Source organism: Patella vulgata, chromosome 6 (genome assembly GCF_932274485.2).
Source record: "Patella vulgata chromosome 6, xgPatVulg1.2, whole genome shotgun sequence".
Lineage (NCBI taxonomy): Eukaryota > Metazoa > Mollusca > Gastropoda > Patellidae > Patella > Patella vulgata.
This window is the reverse complement of record NC_065884.2, coordinates 3379718-3398634: the sequence shown is the minus strand read 5'-3', so window position 1 is coordinate 3398634 and position 18917 is coordinate 3379718. Positions and strand designations below refer to the sequence as shown.

Here is an 18917-nt window from a genome sequence, read left to right as displayed (position 1 = left end):
TGACGTATATTTTTAAAGGTTCAATAGTTATTGATACGAGTCTACTAGGCGTTAAATATATGTAGGCCTATAGCTTGACAAATATATCAGTCCACCCAATTATTCTGCCATTCATGTCGGCTGTTAGTTCTAGATGTCAATAAAAACAATAACCATTCCTCTTTTCAGCGTTTTAAGGTAGGCCACCAGTGTGCAATGAGGGGTATTTTGCCCGGACAGAAACTGAACCCAACCTGTCGAGTATTCTTTTATGTGCATGCCAAAGTGTAGATGGCACCTGTTTTTTTTTGTGTCATTCGATTGACTAGACGCTGGCCCTGGTTAGCATTCCTAACACACTGAAATAAAATGGCGTTTAACGTCCTACTGTTCTGCTCCGACTGGGCTAATGAAGACGGGCATACGCCATACAGAGTGCTATGAGGGAAATTTTACCCGAACAGCGGCACTATGGCCTACCCTTATATCGAATTCAAACTGCCAAGGGATCTTTTACGTGCATGCCAATGTATCCAAACCACAGCTGTCCTTGTCGGGCCCTCCGTCCTGCATCACTGACAAAGGGAAACCACGCCGGAAAATCCCGATGGACTTTCTCGGCCAATGCAGTGATCAAACACGCAACATTTTCTATGCATTTATATTTTACTTGCAGGATACCCGGCTTCGCTCGGGGGTCATAACTCCGAAACCGGAAGTGGTAGACTAACGCCATCTGGCCTATGTTACTCCCCGGTCCGAGCTACCCCATACCCCAAATTTCAGACTCGGGGCAGACCTAGTGTAGCCGCCAACCCCGAACAGACCGGCTTTGCTCGGGGGTCATAACTCCGAAACCGGAAGTGGTAGACTAACGCCACCTGGCCTATGTTACTCCCCGGTCCGAGCTTCCCCTATACCCCAAATTTCAGACTCGGGGCAGACCTAGTGTAGCCGCCAACCCCGAACAGACAGACTTCGCTCGGGGGTCGTAACTCCGAAACCGGAAGTGGTAGACTAACGCCACCTGGCCTATGTTACTCCCCGGTCCTAACTAACCCTATACCCCAAATTTCAGACTGGGGGCAGACCTAGTGTAGCCGCCAATCCCGAACAGACCGGCTTCGCTCGGGGGTCATAACTCCGAAACCGGAAGTGGTAGACTAACGCCACCTGGCCTATGTTACTCCCCGGTCCGAGCTACCCCTATACCCCAAATTTCAGACTCGGGGCAGACCTAGTGTAGCCGCCAACCCCGAACAGACTTCGCTCGGGGGTCGTAACTCCGAAACCGGAAGTGGTAGACTAAAGTGGTAGTGTAGCCGCCAACCCCGAACAGACCGGCTTCGCTCGGGGGTCATAACTCCGAAACCGGAAGTGGTAGACTAACGCCGCCTGGCCTATGTTACTCCCCGGTCCGAGCTATCCCTATACCCCAAATTTCAGACTCGGGGCAGACCTAGTGTAGCCACCAACCCCGAACAGACCGGCTTCGCTCGGGAGTCATAACTCCGAAACCGGAAGTGGTACACTAACGCCACCTGGCCTATGTTACTTCCCGGTCCGAGCTAACCCTATACCCCAAATTTCAGACTGGGGGCAGACCTAGTGTAGCCGCCAACCCCGAACAGACAGACAGACAGACAAACGACAGTCACAAATTTTAATATATATATAGATTATCTTTTTTTGAAGTAGTACAGCGAGAATGGCCAGGTCTGTATATACATCTATAACCCTAACCTAACCCTGCACCTTTAAGTCCCTTTGTCCGATCTCCCCAAAATACATACCTTTATACCTGCATACCTTCTTTATACCTATATACTCATGCACTTGACTGTATAACTGAATCCGGGCAATTTGACATTGATCACACACCGTGACGAGAGTGTAGAAACTGATGACGTCATGTGTCTACATAGTTGTCCTTTGTATGCCAGGACAGAACAGCAGGACGTTAAACCACATTATATAAGAAACAATGCCGATGCCTAAACATTGATAACTAGACATATACGAACGTATATTGTATTATATATGGTCTCATGTTAGATACAAAGAAACATATTTGTTTAAAACGGGCATTATTACACCTACCTCATCGAAACACCACCCACTAAAAAAAAAAATGAATAAAAACAAACTCAAAAATAACCTTTGGCGTATTTCAAGTCAGACGTGTCTCACAAATGTCTCATCATCAGTCGGGGTTGAATGGCCGAATGGTTAGAACGTGCGCGTTGTATCATAAGGTCGGTCACTGAGTCAGCTGGCGTGGGTTCGGTTCGCTGGTTGTACGTGACAAGGACTAGGGTCGCCTGTCCAACCTCGTGGGTTTTCTCCGGGTCCTCCAGTTTCCTTCCACTGCTAAAGACCCCTACGCGCAAGCGAATTATTGAAATAAAATTAAACCAGATGTTAGTCCCGAAATGACCTAGTTTGTGTCGAGTGGACGTTAAAACCCATTTCTCTCTCTCTCTCTCTCTGTCTGATCATTAGTGAAAACGGAATCTAAATGGTTCGGATTCAATCAAGTTTAACAAAGACATGATGAAATGAATACAGTCGGCAAACCTCGGCAGATTCCGTAACTCTACATCTAGCCTCGGCTGTATGACGGTAAGTGATATGTACCTACGCCTATAGAATTGCGATGTGGCACCGGTTTACTTATCATGAAAACTTGCCGCTGTTAAAAAGAAGTTATCAAAATTGTGTCGTTCGAAGTGTGTGTAGAATTTTCAGTGCAAATTGAGTTGTCATTGTTTGAAGAAAATAGGATAAACTTGAAAGAAAAACTTCTTCGGACTTTGAAATATATGTATGATAAAACAGTCTTCAAAGGCGTCGTCATTGACTCGATGTAGGGTATTGGAATCTGCTGAGGTTTGCCGAGTGGAAATGAATACTGACTAACATTCAAACAGGAAATTTAAAGAGTGAAATCCGCTAATTGCGGTTTTTTTTCTGGCTTCGAGTGTTATATAAATCATTAGTTGGACAGTTAATTATTTGACAAATCCATAAGAAAGTCTCTAGAAATTAAAAGTATTAGGAAATGTCTACCATATCTTCGTTAATACCCAAGATACAGACAACCAATGATTTTAATGTTAATTATAGCCTCTTCCAAATTTTCTTTGGCCTGAATGCTCCCCACCACAGACGGACTGATACCAGATAATGTCTTGTGCAAAAGCACGGCCATGTTAACATTCTTTCATTTGAACGCTCAAATATCGGCAAAGTAACTACATTCTCATATTCTGGATCGTGAATAATTGGATCGGTTCAAAGAAAGGGAGACTACTCCATTAAGGATGCATTATGCGTAGTTTAATGCTCGAGCGAGGGAGAGAGAGAAATGGGGTTTAAAGTCCACTCGACACAAACTAGGCCATTTCGGGACTAACATATGGTTCAATTTTATTTTCATAATTCGCTTGCGCGTAGGGGTCTTTAGCAGTGGGAGGAAACCGGAACACCCGGAGAAAACCCACGAGGTTTTAATGGTCGAGTGCGAGACATTAAGTAATATAGTGATACTGCATAATGCGTTATCTGAGTTTCAATATATTATGCAGTGTCTTTAGCTCAAGACGATTAAACAGCTTAAAATACAGACACTATCCCACACGTGCTTTTCAAAGAAATACGTCACGCGGGTCCAATATTTCACTAGTATAAATAATGTACGCTTTGCACATTGCACGTACCAGTATCTGAAATAATAGTACGCCTTTATCAAAGTATGACGTCACATCTGTATTTAATTCGGATTAATGCCTAGGTACCGCTATACTGTCACTGAACGTAATGTTAATTCATGTGCCTTTGCCCGACTCGAAAGTTTCCCTGATTTTCGTTGGTCAAAACGCCCCCGTTAGCAGTCTAAGCAGCACCGGGCAGGGTTGAAAGCTTGTATGATGTCGATGTTGGCCAAGAAAGGCTCTCGGGTTTTAATGCGCAGCTTTGTCAGTGTAATCCGGTAATACAATACCGGACTTGGAACAATACCGGACTTGGAACAATACCGGACTCGAATCCCGAACTGCAGAACCAGAGACCCAAAAAGCAAACACAGGGAGACTCAAAATACGTTTAACGCATGGTGATTCAAGAACGGCACACATCACACCGCCGTAATAGGTAAGTACAACAATTTCAGAAATAAACTTTCATGTTAAATTATGAAATAGTCTTTATTCAAATGGAGGGAGCCAGTCAGTAAGACGTTGGTTCGCTAACCTGGAGGTTGGTCGCGAAAGTTAATAGGGATTATCCGATGAGGTTTCCTCTTGTCAGTGTTGCAGGACGGAGGTTCTGACAAGGATAGTTGTCCAGTCGGCCCCTTGACAGTTGGAATTCAGTATAAGGGTAGGCTGTTGTGTCGCTATCCGGGCCAAATTTCACTCATTATCACACTGTATGGCGTATGCCCAGTCGGTACAGATCAGTGGGACGTTAAACCCAGTAAATTCACAGTAAAAAGGACACGATTGAATGTAAAACAGTTTATATAAATTCACATTACATTATTATATGTGTTGCGACTCATTTGTGCCAATTTCTAGATCCAAAATAATAGCGATTTAACTCCTTTAACCAACTAATAAACATTATCCGTATAAAATGACAACTTTGATCTGTTTTCATTTATAAAAGTTATTTGTTGCTAAGTCAACGATATCAACGTTACAGCTGCGTGGTAGACAACCGGATACGTCAAGTTGCGGTCATGAACTGCTTCTGATCTTGAGAAGAAAACGTCCGTCAAGTTGCGGTCATGAATTGCTGATTCGGAGAACACGGGCCGCTATTAGACTCGTTATGGTACCAGCTGCGGGGTACCCAACATAAATGGGATTAGCTATTCAAATTAGGTGTTTAACAATATATTCACCGGTTATCAAAATACCAATTCGTCGAGAGTCTCTCATTCCATTATATTTAAGATCATTCCACAGAGTATACATTGCCATTCTTAATAATGGCATGCCTCCTATTCTACCAATCGTAGAGATACGCCTCTTCTGTTTAGTGATAGTTCCGATACCTAACGCAAGGTAATTGGATTCCCCTTGATCTTCAAAGGGATTGGAGTCACTGGGTACACCACCATGAGCCATGAATCCGAAGCGCCTAGCATTACCATCAATTCTCAGCTCAGTATAAAGTTTTTGCAATAAATCCCTTTCCTGCCCGATCTCCTCATCAGTTATATTTGCAGAAGCGTCAACAAGAACAAAGACGTCAAGGAAGTGGTCTGCACATAGAGGTTTCGTTACTGTAAGTATAAAACAAAAACAGAGAGAGAAAACGATGGGGTTTAACATCGACTCAATCTAGGTCATTCCTGGACTAACATTTGTTCTATCTTTATTTCTTAGGAATAGGGGTACTTGGCAATAAGACACTTGATTCAACACAACTAGTTCACCACATCAATTAAACGTGTGCGTAGTTTCGGAAGCCTCAGAGTACAATCTTTCTTTAGGGAATTGCGGTGAAGTTCCGGGGGTTATCAACACTTGGAGTTTCAAGTTGCTGTTGGAGAGAGAGAGAGAGAGAGAGAGAGAAATCGGGTTTAACGTCCACTCGACACAGACTAGGGACTAACATATGGTTTAATTTTATTTCAATAATTCGCTTGCGCGTAGGGGTCTAGCAGTGGGAGGAAACCGGAGGACCCGGAGAAAACCCACGAGGTTGGACAGGCAACCCTATTCCTTGTCACGTACAACCGGGGATTCGAAACCACGCCATTTGACTCAATGACAGGCCTCGTGATACAGCGCGCGCGTGCTAATCATTCGGCCATCCAACCCCCCGAGTTGCTGTTAGAACATGCTGTATACAGTACATGTGTTTCAGAAAACAATAGTAGATGGTTTCTAGCTATTATTACAACTCGTCGGAGTATTTAACTGGACTGAAACTCATCCGTGTAGCGGTTGTATTTGGAATCCTTTGAACTATTTAAATCACGTCTATCAAAATCATGTAAAATATGATGAAATGAAATGGGGTTTTACGTCCTACTGTTCTGCTCCGCACTGGGATAATAAAGACGGGCATACGCCATACAGTGTGCCTATAAGGCACTACGGCCTACTCTTATATCGAATTCCAACTGTCATGGGATCTTTTACGTGACCTCGGTTTTCGTGCCATCCGAACGACTAGACAGCTGTCCTTGTCAGGTCCTGCATCACTACAAGGGGGAATCACGCCGGAAAAAAATTTGTAATAAAGTTGCTAAAGCCTCTATGCCAGTTTTGTAGAAGTCGATACCAATTCCATCTGGACCTGGGGAGGTTCCTGGTTTCATACGAGCAACACAGTTTCGTTTCTCTGATTCAGTAATAGGACAATATCATCTAGCACCCGAATATCATCGGATGGAGGTAAAGAGTTGGTATGGACTGTGTCAACAAGAGAGCAATCAGGTATTTGCTGAAACTTTATAGGATTGAGTATTGATTTAAAGTGATTCACCCAAACGTGGGGTTTAGGTCGGAAACTCTTGATTGTCTCCCAGAACTTGCTAGGATCGTGTATGTTCTTGTGTAAAGACTCGCATAATAGAAGCATATTCTAGATGCTTTGTTTTACATAGGGCTTTGAAGTTGTTTTTGTTTACATTATACAGAATTCAATCATGATTACAGTTGCTTTTTCTGAATTTATTGAGGGCGTCATATTTTATTTTCTTGCTGGATATACAATCGTTGTCAAACCAAGGAGGCTGCTTTATTGCACTTAATTTTTGAAAATTCCTATTGGATTTGCAAATCATTGACTGGGCAGAAGATTTTATGCATTCTATTAAAGCTGAAACAGCAGTATCGATATTATTAGTCAGTATATTCTCGAAATCTTGAAAGAGAATATTTAATCTTGTTTCAAATTCAGTTTTAAAGCTTCCACTAGAATTTTCGCGCCACTTATATTTGATGTATTGGGTATAATCGACCTCGTTTTCATGCACCGTCGCAGTTTTTGAAACGTCACATTCCGTTCAATTTTCAACCGCAAAGTGTTCGATATTGTCGAAAATATCTGACGCTACAGCGAGGTAGTCCACTAACGCGGCCATTCACTATGAGGATATTGAAGACTGAACACAACGTAAGTAGTTTTAATCCAAAACTATTCGTCTCTGTGTCTTTTGATGAACGTATTTTCTTAGTATTGTCGACCACGTAGCCTGCTTCATCTAAACCCGGAAGGTGTTTCGTCGAATCGCAGATGATTTAATCTCGCTGGGTACCTGTTCGCACATTAAAATCGCCAAGTAGTATTAAATTCGCGTTCGAATTGTCGGCCACGATATTGAATAGATTGTCCTCAAACTTGTTGAACCCACAGCCTATCGCGTGTATTTTTGAACCTTCTGGTACAATATATGCAACGCACAACACAATGTTTTGAGACCAACCGAAAACATCGCCATCAAATTTGAGAAATATCGCTCTTTACCTGTTACCACGTATACAGAATACCTCGTAATACTCGGGAAAATAACGGTGAAGGTTCATATCACTATTACACCATATTTCTGATAAACATATATATAACATCAAACGTCTTCAGGTAGAGATGAAAGACATAATGATTAAGCTTATTTTTAAAACCATTCACATTTCATGAGATGAACTTCACATTTGAGATTTTAAATGAGACATTGTGTGACTTTTCCTTTGACTAACGGCATCTTTTGTGAGTTGCTATTTTGTGTTGCTACTTGTTTTATTTGGTCCGATTTTAACTATTTTGTTATTCACAACATCGTTCGTGAAAACATCTTGCCCGATAAACAGTTTGTCATAATTAAGATAGGTTATGACCGCGTCATTATTAGCTTTCGCTTGGATAAGTTTTGGTATAAGGGCCTTTCTAATTTTACGTATGAGCGGTGTGAAATCCCCTGCCACCCCAAGGTCACTGTTAGCTGTTTTAAGATGCGACCTTGCAATTTTTAAGACTGGAGTCTCCTGTCTTCAAGTGTACTAAACATGACTGAAATAGGCCGCGGTCGAGTTCATGGGTGGGTCCGCCCCCCCCCCCCAATTGTTTTTCGGGGGTGGGGGGGTCTGAATATACTTGGACCCCCTCCCAAAAAAAAAAATTACATAGTAGGCCCAAATTGGTATTTATTTACAACAATTATAAGGATTAGTTAAGATTCTATCTGTAAAAAACCTGTACATATCCAAATATGGTTTATACTGCTAAAAAAACCCACAGAGATAATCATCCTGGAAACATGTGTGAAGTGAAGAGTACCTGTGTTCCATAAAATTGTGTCTAGTTAGCCTGTCAGTAATATTTTGTTAACTTTTTTCTGCCACTTATCAGAGTGAATCGCATGTAGGTACCCAAAAAACATAACCGCCTAAACCAAATATTTATCGCCCGCTCAGCCAGCAACGTAACCATAATGCTTTTGCACGCGGTGTCTTCGTAGACAGCATGGCCACATAGTGTTTATTTATATTTTTTAGGGGTTTTAAAGAATTTGGGGGAGAGTTTAAGTCTCCACATAAGCACTGACCTAGGATGATGAAAAATTAGTTCGTGATATTTCCTAGTTTTATTAAAAATACATACAATACATTAGATTTATATACAAAGGCGATTTCACTGTTTATTGGTGTTGGTGGCGCTGATGGTCTTCCTTGGGTGGTGCTTCTGGTATTCTGGTATTATTGTTTCTGAAGAAAAAAGAAAATAAATTTGAGGCTCTCGGGAGAGAGCCACATTAGTGTGTTTCTTACTACGGATTGGATTTTCTAAAAAATCGTGTTTGTTCCACGTCACCGGGTTAGGGCTAGGGATTCTTATATCTAATTGATTTTATTTACTAACGGTTAGGGATAGGATTTGATATATGGTTTGTTTTAGGTCAGGGTGGCGACTGGTCTTATTTAATCTAATTTACTGTGCAAAAGGATGTCGTTCAGATTTTTATTTTTAGAATATGCAATTATAAGTTTCTGTGTGAATATTTTCGGGTGATTTTCTTGGAGATCAGTATAGTGTTTTCAGATGATTTTGGATGCACTTGCTGCTGTTGCGCTAAATGGAACTACAAAAGGAGCTATTGCGCTAGCCGTATGAATATTCAAACCTAGGGGGGCTGTTGTTTTCAATTTGTCAATCCAGAATTTTTCTCTAGTTAGCCTAAACGTTTTAATTTCTTCTGAAGTTTCAAAGTCGCTCTTGGTCTTTTCTATTGGCGTGACAATGAGATCAGAAATGTCATGATTCGGTTGGTTGAAATGAATTGAGACAGGTTTGTCTTTTTTGGTGACTGTGTCTGACCGGTGACCGTTAATTCTTTCCCTAAGTGCATTTTGAGTCTCCCCTACGTATTGCTTGTCACACGTTCTGCATGAAATTAGATAAATTATGTTTGAACTACTGCATGATAGTTGGTCTAATATTGGGAATTTTATGCCAGATGTTTTGTTATGGAAATGGTCGGATATGTTTAAGATTTTGCATGTTTGACATCTTGGATGGCCACAAATTTTGGTTTTGACTGCTGATTGTATATTATTTGTTTCTTTGGCGGCAAGTTCAGCAAGAGTGTTGTTTTTTATACGTCGTAGATAGCGTTTGGAGTATCCCCTTCCCCTTAGTTTGCTAAATACCAATGTACATGCTGACTCATAGTCGGTCTTCTGAGTACATATCCTATGTAAACGGAGAATCTGAGATTTTATGATGCCAGAGAATGTATGTTTTGGGTGAAAGGAGCTTTTGAACAATAATTGATGTGTGTCGGTTTCTTTGAAAAATACTTTAGTTTCCAATTGGCCTGTGATTTTGGTGTTGCTACTTTTAAACACGACAGTATCAAGGAAATCTATGCTGTTATGGCTTACATTTGCGGTTAATTTGACAGATGGATGATGATTGTTCAGAATGTTGAAAAACGTCCAAAATTCGTCTAGTGTGTACGTCCAGACTATGAAAACGTCATCTAAAACCGCCCATAGAAATCTGCTTTTAATGGACAGAGTGGAAGAACTTCCCTTTCCCACTCCGCCATGAAGAGATTTGCAAATCGTTTTCCCATCGCAGTTCCGGAAGACTGAAGGTATACTTGGTCGTTAAAAGCGAAGTCATTCCTCCTCAGACAAATGTCGAGTAGTTTGAGGATTTCTTCGTCCGGCCTGGATGCTTGCGGGTTCCTAAGAAATGCTTTCCTAACTGCTTCAATACCTGTGTTATTATCAATGTTCGTGTACATGCTTTGTACGTCGATGGATATTAAAATGGTGTGTTCGGGGACTCTTAACTGTTTGATTTTCTGAATGAAATCGTTAGTGTCTTTAAGGTAGGATGGGTGTTGGCATGCTAGGGGTAATAAGAAATGGTCTATATATTGTATGATTCGCTGCCACAGTCTGATATTATTGGGCGTCCCTTGGGTATTTTATTAGGTATAAACCATTCTGTTTCTGGATTTTTGTGTATTTTTGGTAGTGTATAGAGATGTCTTTGTCGGCAGTCAGATTTAGCAGATAGATAATCATATTGTTTTGCTGTTATGTATTCCTTATCCTGCAATTCATATAAGATGTTGTTTATTAAAGTTGCGGTGTCCTTAAAGATGGGTTGGTCTAATTTAGTGTAATGTATAGGATTACTTAATTGTTTTTCTGCCTCTGAGATATAGTCTGCGCGATTCATTATGACACAACACGAGCCTTTGTCGCTGTTCTTAATTATTATGTTTTTGTCTTTTTTAAGGGTGTTTAATGCCGTTTTAGTTGCTCGGTTGAGATTTGGTTTTTGTGGTTGAATGGATGATATTTCTATATTCATTTCGTCGAAAGTTTTTAGGATGGCTGGTGATAATGACTTTTTAGGTGGTTTCCATGTGGATTTTGCTGTGAATAATTTTTTACCTCTGCCGGGTTTGTTCCTATAAAAATAAGTCAACGAAAGTGTTCTTTGGAAGCGATCGGTTGCCTGGGTGATGGGGTCTATGGCTGTTATTGTGGGGGTTGGGATGAATTTAAGGCCTTTATCAAGAATGTTCATTTCTAGGGGGTTGAGAAGTCTGTCGCTCAAATTGACAACTGTCTGTCCTAAAGACGGCTTCTCATTCCTTTTCCCTAATCCTAGTTTAAATTCCTCATCCAGCAGTTGATGATCTCTCTGGCCGTGTCTGGGCTCCAGTGGATTGCGTCGTTACCTTTCAGTTCTATTTTGCCCTTGAAGGTTGTTAATGTGGTGGCGTTTGGTGAAGGTGCAGTGGAGATCAGTTGGTTGTAGCTGGTGATGTTTTGGTAGGCGATCGGGTTTTCTTGTCGGACTCGGGAAGAAGTGGGGATCTGTGTGGCGAAGAACTTGGTTGTTGGGAAAGCTGCTCTGGTCACCTAGAGTAGATCTAGCATCTGCTCGTGTATCCTTGGTCCACTTTCCTCCCTGTTGTTGAGAACGACGTGTATCACTAATTCTTCTGGTGCAGGACCCATGTAGTTCTGGAGTATCTGTTTGATGTGGCTGATCTTGGCTCCAGAATAGCTATGGATCTCCCAGTCCCCGAGGAAGGATGCAATCCTAGCCAGGTTAGCGGATCCAATAACCAGGGTCTTTGCCATGACGGGTGGTAGGAACCCTAAATCCTTCTCGTCTTTACCTTTGTAGCTGTGAGGTCTCTTTAGGGATAGGTTGAGTGATCGCCTACATCTGGTGGAAGATCTGGTGGCGATTCTAGGGTTAGGAATGATGGGCGATCTAGGGGACAGACAGTCGACAAGCGCGTTTAGTGGCGATATAGATCCCGAGGAAGTAGGTGAGCCAGACACAACCCGGGGCGAACTGGTTGATCTAGCTGCACGCTTCGAGGGAGTGTTAATGCAAGTACCTTCTCGAGGGGATAATTTTCTCTTGTTGGGTGTGTCCCGGAGAAGGTTGTGTGTAATGTGCATGGGTGGTGGGAGGGGGGGCGTGACAGTTTTAGAGACCTTGGACAGTAGGCGGTGGAACTCTGTCTTCACACTATCCTGAAGTCGCTTGCCGTAGGACTTCTTGGCCCATGCTAGGGCGTGGCTAGAGTACTCTTGTACAGCATCTTTGGTAAAGTGACGTGACTTCAAGTACTCCAGTTTCTCCGCTAGCATGGCTCGGTAGTGTGTCGACAGGGATGAGACGACGTCCTTGGCCCATTTCAAGTTCAATGTCTCAATGGTAGTGGCTATGGTAGGCGTCTTCCTGGCCGGCTTCACGAACTTATTCAGGTCTTGGATCTTCCAAGTGAAACTTCTTGTTGGTGTTCCATTCTCCTGGCTCTCCATAATGGTCAAGTGGTGGAGGCATTGGAGGAACTGAAAGAAGGCTTTCACGACACCAGCATTTTTTTGGGGTTGTTGGCGCTCCTTTGGTAGACGTTGGTTTGGTTGGCGCTCCTTTGGTAGACGTTGGTTTGGTTGACGCTCCTTTGGTGGGCCCTGGTTTGGTCGGCGCTGGAATCCCGGTGGTGGTTGGTGGAATCCCGGTGGTGGTTGGTGGAATCCAGGTGGTGGTTGGTAGAAGCCTGGCGGTGGTTGGAATCTATTTCTTAACTGAGGCCAGTCCATTGGTAGATGCGTGGGAAGAAGAGGACGTCTGGTGCGGGACCTATCCATGTTCCAAAGGTTGGGGAAGGTGTTTGTAATTATGCAAATGGGTGAGACGAGACAATAGAGGGGAACAAAAATTGATGTGTATAGGTTGTGTTCGGATCTGTTCTCTGTAATATATCTGGTGTAATATGTGAATGTAAGGCCTAAATGTAAGTTAAACTAATATATATGCAGTTATGTTCTATGCCAGATATTCGGCGATTCTAAGGCAAAAAATGTAGAATTAAATGGCGGATTGATTAAGGCTTGTGCTCAAGCGTTCTTTACCAGATATTCGGCGATGCTACGACAAAGAAATGTGGAATTAAATGGCGGATTGATGTGTATAGGTTGTGCTCGGACCTGTTCTCTGTAATATGTGAATGTAAAACCTAAATGCAAGTGAAACTAATATATATGTAGTTATGTTCTTTGCCAGATATTCGGCGATGCTAAGACCAAGAATGTGGAATTAAATGGCGGATTGATTAAGGCTTGTGCTCAAGCGTTTATAGTAAATTCCCTGAATTGTAACGTGACGGAATGAAATTGAAAGAACAGTAACTGTGAAAATACAATAAATCGTTTGAATTTAAGTGTTTATTGGTCACACGGTCTGTAGTGTGGTTAAATCCCAATAATTCAATTCGAAAAAGAATTTAACAAGTATAACAAAAGCGTTGGTGTTACATAAAATATACAATAAATATACAAAAAGAAAAAAAATCTTACATGAAATATAGTAGTGAAGTTCCTCGATTAACTCGCGATGCACATTTCGGAGTGGTATCCTTTTAATTAAGCGATGATAGTCTGCAGTTTGATAATCCGTTAATTCTACAAGAATATTGTTTTAGTGCACAGTTCCAATTAGTAACGAAGCAGAAAGTGAAATTTTTATCCACAAAACAATCACAACGATTCACTTTGTCTATAAAATATAACGAAATCTTTGGTCATGGTCACTGATTTTCACAGCTCTCGAAACATGCGTCTTGGCTTCTGATACTTAGCTTTTGAGGGCGTGTGTGTATTCCTCCCGTTTAATCAGATCTATCCCTTCATTTAATCTGGGGTGTTCCCTAAAACGGTGAATGTATGTTCGTCTCAAAACAGTATTGTTTACATTGTTTTCGATTTGATAGTCTCGTTTGTCACGCAATTGGTTTTTCTGCAGTATTCTGTCATGATGTAACGTTATGTAAACATATTTGGTCCAATTTGGGGCTTTGTTTAAAATGTAACGACATTGTTACGCAGTTAGCTATTGGTTGTTAATCGGACTATTGACCAGTCATAATTTGGAACATAAATTTACTTCCGTTTAAGCCGTGTTTAGCTGTAATCTAACGAAACACTGCGAGGAGTATGAGAAAACGTAGGCTTCGATGTTTATTTATTTATTATTATTATTACAGCATATTTATAGTGCGCCCTTTCATATAACATGTTCAGAGGCACTTTACAAAGTGACAATGTAATCATAAATAAACAACAAGATTATGAACATGTTAACAATTGTATACAGAGTCAGTTAAAAGCCTGATTAAATAAATGTGTTTTAAGTTGTTTTTTAAAAGAATACAGAGATGTACAACATCTTAAACTAAATGGTAGATTATTCCATAAAACAGGTGCTTGATAACTAAAAGAGCGCTGACCATAAGAGACTAAAACAGGAGTAATGTGGTCACAGTTCTTAGTTAAAGTAACAAGTCTCGCTGCAGTATTCTGTACTTTTTGTAATTTATCCATCAGCTTAAAAGGTAAACCAACTAAAAGTGAATTAAAGTTATCTAATCGGGAAGTGACCAGAGAATTAACAAGTGACTTAGTGGCCTCTACAGTTACAAATTTACGTATTTTACCTATATTTCTGATATTAAAATAGCCCAATTTACAAATAATATTTAATTGAGCTCCCATAAGCATAAAACTATCAAAGATTGCCCCAATATTACGAGCAGAATAAGATGAAAATATATCACAATTACCAATTACAACGGGGGGGGGGGGTATGTGCAAATTTACTTAATTGATGCCTTCAGTCAAATAACAAATATTCGGTTTTATCATCATTCAATTTTAGAAAGTTCTTTGACATCCATCTTCTAATTTCACTAATACAGTTCTAAAGTTGCAATTTTGATAAATTGAAAGAAGATGGACAATTAGGTGTAAATAAAATATATAATTGAGCACTACTGATTTATTAGTAATATATCGTTTTGGACAATGTAGTTTTTAACGATCTCTCGAATAAAAAGCAAAATAGATCAATTTATTCTTGAGTGAATAACCGGATATTAATACGTTTATTAGACCTATGACATGTCATGGATTCAAGTGCCGTGGTTTCGATTCCCCGCTTGTACACGACAGGTGTAGGGTCGCCTGTCCAACCTCGTGGGTTTCTCCCCTCCTCCAGTCTCCTCTCACTCAGTCACTGCTAAAAAAAAAGACCCATCAATTGAATTATTGAAATAAAACTGAACCATGTTGGTCCCGAAATTACCTTGATTTGATTTAGCTTAGACAAGTTAGAGCGAGAGGTCATATTATCATAAGTTAGATAGCCTAAAGACGTATACCTATAGATCTACTTCTAGGCCTACAGTACTAAGTACTCTACAAAACTAAAATACGTATTTTGAACTACTAACATTTGCAGTTTGCATCGTGAACAATGAAATAATATTGGCAACTTTATCCTTCCATATAAATGGAGTTAATTTCAAAGAAGCACCGTGTATCGTTAAAAAAAACCCACCCTCCTCCCATTCGACATTGTATATTTGTTTTGCCCATGCCACGTCTTCTGTTTTGTATTTTTCAGGCGTAAAGTTTAATTTTACACGCGTTCATGCGACACAGCTGTATACGGGTACAGATAGACAGAAACCGCGCACAAAAAAAAACAACGTTTGAATTAATTCAGTTTCCATTCTTGATTTAAGAAATGTTGAATAATATAACTTTGCATACAAGTCAATACAATCTGAATTTTGAAAGAAATATAGAAACTTGTGTTAACTCTTGAAAATGAAATGGATTTTAATGAATTGTGACTCGAAATATACATAAAACATATTTAGAAAATGTTTTAATATGATATAATCTCTTTATATAAATAACAATTCAATAAGACGGGTTAATGTCTTAAAATACACCTGCAGTATTTGGAAACATCTGTTTTGTACATTTTACATAGATTAATATTTATGTTTGACAATTTGCAAATAACTGAGCTTTTCGAATTTCGACGTGTATATAATTTCGTTTTCGTGTTTGAAATTGTCTGCTTTTACAGCGATTGCTTTGAGTATGTTTTGAAAGGTGAAAAACCGTGGAAATAATGACCATCAAACGTACTGAGATAACTGTTCGGTGCTTTTGTTGTTTGGGCGGTGAAAAAATTGGAATTTTAGGTCCGAATGTGTCCATATTATCTCCTGACATATTTCAATGAAGGTCAAATGTCACATTCAACTTTTAATATTTTATTAATTAGCCGAAATGAAATGAAATGAGTTTAACGTCCTACTGTTTTGCTCCGAACTGGGCTAATGAAGACGGGCATACGCCATATAGTGTGCTATGAGGGAAATTTTGCCCGGACAGCGGCACTACGGCCTACGCTTATATCGAATTCCAACTGTCAAGGGATCTTTTACGTGCACGCCAATGTGTACACGGGACCTCGGATTTTCGTCCTATCCGAACGACTAGACAGCTGTCCTTGTCAGGCCCCCCGTTCTGCATCACTGACAATCTGGGTGAACTTTCTCGGCCAATGCAGGGGTCTTTAGCAGTGGGAGGAAACCGGAGAACAAGGAGAAAACCCGCGAGGTTGGACAGACAACCCTACTCCTTGTCACGTACAACCGGGGATTCGAAACCACACTAGTTGACTCAATGATACAGCGCACACGTGCTAACCATTCGGCCATCCAACCCCCCTCCGTCGCTTATAAGCTTGTACTTTATGTATGCTTGGTTTCTTTCAAAAGTACTGTACGTTAATATCTAAGTTATCCGGCATGAATATCACGTGAAAGTAACCAATTAAATCAATATAAGAAGTAGGCCATTAGTCAAATAGAATGTGTTATAAGACATTGAATAGAGCACTAATCCACTGTTAATATGTCTGATCAGACCATGAACATGTGTGTGTTTTTATCAATAGAAAGCCAATACGTAACGTATAGAATAATATATTTAATACAACGTAGATTTAGCCTTGACAAACTCTATATTATATCCGACCAATGAAAATCACGCATCGTTCTTGAGGAAGTCGAGATACAAGTGCTTTCACAATTATCGGGCATTTAGGATGCACGCGGGGTTCACAAGTATCGGGTATTTGGGATGTACGCGGGTTCACAAGTATCGGGTATTTGGGATGAACACAAGTATCGGGTATTTGGGATGAACGCGGGTTCACAAGTATCGGGTATTTGCGATGAACGCGGGTTCACAAGTAGCGGGTATTTGGGATGAAAGCGGGTTCACAAGTAGCGGGTATTTTGGATGAACGCGGGTTCACAAGTAGCGGGTATTTGCGATGAACGCGGGTTCACAAGTAGCGGGTATTTGGGATGTACGCGGGTTCACAAGTAGCGGGTATTTGCGATGAAAGCGGGTTCACAAGTAGCGGGTATTTGGGATGAAAGGGGGTTCTACATTAATTGGATAGTGGAAACGACAAGGTTTGTGTTGAATGTCCAGTAAAACCCCATTAACCTTTCCTCTATCGGTAGCCTCCACCCAGAACATATTGAAAATTACACCGACGGTTGAGGTGCAAATCATGCCGACGTGGATGTCATTTAGAGCACTTTCCAGTCGGTTGAGGTACAAATTTGGAAAATTTGTGCTATAACGTTTCTGTACCAATGGACTAATTGCGGCGGGCGTACACCATATTGCATGGGAGAAATTTTGCCCAGACCACAGGGTTTCCGCCATACTCTTCTTCGAAATTTCGGTTTCGATTCCGATGTTGGCAGAGAATGTAGCTCGGGATTTTCCGGTTTCGTCTAGCTTTGAACGTGGTCCAGGACATAGGGCCTAGCAGGAATAACATCTATATTGGTTTAGATTGTTAGAATACGCAATAAGAATATGGCGATATTGGAGGAAAGTATCCCTAATAGCACACTGCATGGCGTATCCCGTCATCATTTCCCGGTCGGACGTTAAACCGGTCAGAGCAATGGGGGGCGGGGGGGGGGGGGTAGTGTTCTTAGGCGTGCTGTAAAATTGACGGACGTAATGTATATCTATTGTTTTTATGGTCGACAATTTTTTCACAGGGGTGCGGGCGAAACTTTTTGAAGTGCCCCCCCCCCCTTTAGTTACGGGCCTGTCTGACATAGTGGCATAATTGTATGTATGTAGTAGTTACTTACATCACATTTCTATCGAGTATTGTGAAGCGAAATGTGAAAAATTGCATTTATTATCGAGTCGTGTCAAGCGAAATGTGACAAATACCCTGAGCGTAAAACAGTCACGTGTTTTTTTTAGACTGCACTCCGTATTGAAAGACGAAGTTGTTTTGACGAAGCCGGTGAACATAGAGCCAGCAACATCGTCAAAACAACTTGTCCCTGGCGTAGAGGGCTGCAATTATATTAAACTTTATGTAAAGGACACTGCACAACGTGGGTCAATCCTCGTGAAGTGTTCATCGGCGGATGGTTCGTCAGTTGAAATTTATTTGTAATAAAATTTATGACTTTCTAGGCGATGATTGTTTGTTTGTCGGAAATGAACAGTACTCTTTCTGGAAAGCGGACTGTTCATTTCTGATACACGGATACTTTTATGCCTGTATTGGAAATAAACAGGACAGTTTTATTAAAGGTTGCCACTGGCAACGAGGTAGAAGTGGGATGTAAAGATAAATCTCAAGCGATAAAAGTATATGGAAATCTCATTCAAAGCATACTGTTTATTAGCAATAAGCATTTTGCACAAAAAGAGTAACTTCGATAGGATTCTAATTGCATAGCATTTAAAGAAAGTTTCCTGGTTTGCGAAATTGTTGATAACTACCTATAGGGAAAAATATCGCTAATAATCAATAATTATACATAAGGAAAAATATCGCTAATAATCAATAATTATACATAACAAGGCGAGCGCCCCTGGTCCATAGTTCACAGAACCGGAATATGTACGGGTTTGAGGATTTCATGTTTCGACCAATGAAAATCATGCACCGTTACTGCAACTTCCTGTTTGCTTATTTCCATAAATAAAATATTTGTCTTATTTGCAAAGTTCATGTGTAAAGTCAAT

General features: G+C 40.8%; 1 protein-coding gene across 1 annotated transcript in view; it reads left to right on the top strand.

The window, feature by feature from the left end:
• LOC126823244 (coadhesin) overlaps positions 1-18917 on the top strand; it is a 66683-nt gene that overhangs the window by 39429 nt on the left and 8337 nt on the right. The gene's annotated exons all lie outside the window — the stretch shown is intronic.